Source organism: Dasypus novemcinctus, chromosome 22, assembly GCF_030445035.2.
Source record: "Dasypus novemcinctus isolate mDasNov1 chromosome 22, mDasNov1.1.hap2, whole genome shotgun sequence".
In the NCBI taxonomy this organism is placed as follows: domain Eukaryota; kingdom Metazoa; phylum Chordata; class Mammalia; order Cingulata; family Dasypodidae; genus Dasypus; species Dasypus novemcinctus.
Genome location: NC_080694.1, coordinates 73,342,369 through 73,345,824, shown reverse-complemented (window position 1 = coordinate 73,345,824; position 3,456 = coordinate 73,342,369).

Genomic DNA, 3,456 nt, shown 5'->3' with positions numbered 1-3,456 from the left:
TGCAGGAGTTCACGTACTGCTCTGTGATGTCTTGGTGTTAAGTGACTGACTCAGATGATGTGGTGAAGTGAGGAGTGATTTCCCCAGAGTGTCTGGTTATGGGGAGGGTCTCTACTCCTGAGAAGGCACCATGAGAAGAACCCTTTTCAGGGAAGCAGATCTGGCTTAACTGATCGAGCATCCACCTACCATATGGAGGGTCCAGGGTTCAATACCCAGGGCCTCCTAGCCCATGTGGTGGGCTGGCCCCTGAGCAGTACTGCCACATGCAAGGAGTGCCATGCCTTGTAGGGGAACCCCCTACATAGGGGTGCCCCACAAGCAAGGAGTGCACCTCCTAAGGAGAACCACCCCACATGCCAAAATCACAGCCCACCCAGGAGTGGCACCACACACACACACAGACCTGGTGCAGCAAGATGATGCACTGAAAGATGCAGTTTTGCGGTGCTACCTGACAATGCAAGCAGAGGCAGAAGAACACACAGTGAATGGAAACAGAGCAGACAACATGGGGAAAGGGGAAAGAAAGAAATAAAATAAATCTTTTAAAAAAATCATTTTCAATGGACTCTTCATATCCTTCTTTCTCAGACTATAAATGAGAGGATTTAGAGCAGGAGGATCAAGGTATACATAACAGCAGAAACAGCTCCTCGGGGAAATGAGAACGTGATGGGGCTTCAGGGGGTGGCAAAGACTGTGCTGCAGGAGAGGATGTGGGGGGAGGGGTGGGAACTGCATGGTGCCAGGGCTTTCTTTTTCCCCTGCACTGATGGAATCCTCATCACAGCATGGAGAATATGGGCACACAGACGTATGGTGCAGAGGATGTGCTGGCCCCTGAAAGCCCCATCAGAGACTCACCAGTGCAGGAAAGCCTTAAGAGGGGACTGGGATCACAGAGCAGTGGGGACTCTCTTGATTAGAGTTGAGGGATAGTCAGCATAGCAACCAACTATGGGCCCTTCCCCATGACACACCCACCAGCAGCCCAATCTGCAAGAAGTCATCATGAGTGGATAGTGCAGATGACGGCAGTGGCACAGAAAAGTCCACAGCCACGGCAAAGGCAGTTTGTCCTACAGCCAGGACAGCAAAGAAGTATTGTTATTGAGATCCAGAGGAGGAGATGGAGCCAATGCTGGTCCCCAAAGCCTCCAGGATTCTGGGGCTTGTGACTGAAGTGAAGCAGAGGCTCACGAGGGGGAGGTGGCTGAGGAGGACACACATGGCAGCATGGAGGTGGGTCAGCACCAACAGCCAGTAGAAGCAGCCAGTTCCCTGGGAGGCCCAGCACATGGAGCCCAAGGAACCCAAAGGGGCTGCAGTTGCTATGGCCACTGGGCATCCCAGGAGGACATTGAGGGTCTTGCTGTGGCTCACTCTGGGCTGTGATGTACTGCACAAGGGGAATAGAATGAAGAGGATTCACTTGATAACCTACATGGGGGCAGGCAGCTCCCTCAGTCCTGTCTCTTGACAATGGGTTTCCTTTATACTGCCCCTCTGAGGAGTGGAGAAAAGAAACTGAAATGGCAATGGGAGGACTAAGAGTTGTTGGACTTCATATAGGATGATATAAGTGAGGAGGTACAAAGATGAGAGACTGAGTGGAACAACAGAGGCTTGCTGGAGTTCTCCAAGTGTGGGAAAGAGCTCTTATTAAACGTTGATTGATGGGATTGTGTAACTACTTCTTTGTGAATCTGTTTCATCACTAGACCACTGAAGGATGCATCCTAAGCTCAGTGCTTGGCACATAGTCGGAGCACAGCAAATGCTCCTAAGCATCTACACAGCTACTTCTCTGGTTCAAGCTGTTGTTGATTGACTGGAGAATTAACTTCCCAAACTAGGCCCAGCCTGGGCCAATACTCTCCACATGCAGATGGGGTGATCTTTAAAGGATATGATCATCAATGCCAAAGATGTACTGTTTAGGTAATGGGGGATAAGGGAAAGTATGCCAAATGTAGGCTATGTTGGTGGTAATAGCCTGATGATATTATCTCATAATCCATAACAAATGTTCTGCCATGGTGTGGTGTATTGGTGAAGTCATTGCTCTTTGTCTCCTACCTCTTACAGGTGTTATAGTGCTGTCATAGAACTTACCTCATTTGTAATATGGAGGGGGTAATCACATTTTGTTTAAATACTTGCTATTTAGTTAATGTTGGTATCCCTTACGAGGCCATAAGGTACATTATGGCAGGGATTTAATATTTTTTTCTTTCCATTGTATCCTGAGTTCTTGGAATGTAAATGGCAGTATTTGTCCCAAAATGAATACACAAATTAATTAATGGATACTGAAGGCAGGAGTGGGCAATATCTTGTCCTCCCACGTAGTCCTCTTGTGTTTCAGCATTTCAAAAGTAAACTTTTCTCCAGATATTCTCTCAGTTACATGGATTGGAAATGTTGATTCATCCATTTCCTTTATCCCTCAAGTACAGATTAAGCGCTATATCCTTTCTCCTACAGAATGCCCTTTTGCACTCCCTTTCTCACTGTTTTCAGTTACCTTTTCTGGGCTTTTTCTCGTTACTCACTCTGAGTTATTTTGTCAGCAGCTAACTGGCTCTCCTGACTCCATTCTTTAATTACTGAGTTTCATGCTGTCAGTATCGGCCAGAAATTGTATGACTTTATGTTCTAACTTGCTTCAAATGCTCTCGCATCTTATTTACCATTGACTTGCATATACTCATCTGTGCCTGGTATCAAGAACTTCTACATTCATCTACCTAAGGAACAGGATTTCCTACCATGTACCAGCATTCAGTCTCCTCTCTCCTCACACTGACCACTTTGCAGTTCCATGAAAGTGCTCTTTATATTTCCACGTTCTTACTCCTGCTGACTTCAACCCCAAAACCTCTTCCTTTCTCACCCAAATATTACCAGGCCTGCAGGGTGAGGTTGCGGCTGGCTGAATGAGGAGTCCGCAGAGCGGCCGCAGGCAAGTAACGACGAGGGGAAGAACCCACACGGAGACGAGGCTGATGGCGCAGGTCTGATTTAATGAGGAAGTGCTTGACAATATAAGCCCTAGGGAACGGGGGTGGGGCTAACATGGGGTGAGAGCAGATTGGTGAGCACGGGCAGAATACTCTTATATGGCCAGGAGATGCAGCGCTGCAGACTAGTGGGTGGAGACGGGGCAGAGGTGGGCCGGCGAGGGGGCATAGCCGGGGGCAATGTGAGGGCGTAGTCACCCATTCCCGCCACCCCTCCTGGGCAGCTGTGGCACCTTACAGCTGCCCCAGGCTGGCCACAGAGGTTAACCATACCTCGGCCTGCTTCCTCTCCTCAGCAGGGCTCAGTTAATATTTTACCCCTGCCCCACCATGAAGCTCTCCATGAACATTCAACACCTCGTATTTTATATCTTCCTAAATATGTAGAGTGACCAAGCCTTTTAGCTTGGATACTCTCTGAAGGTGTTTT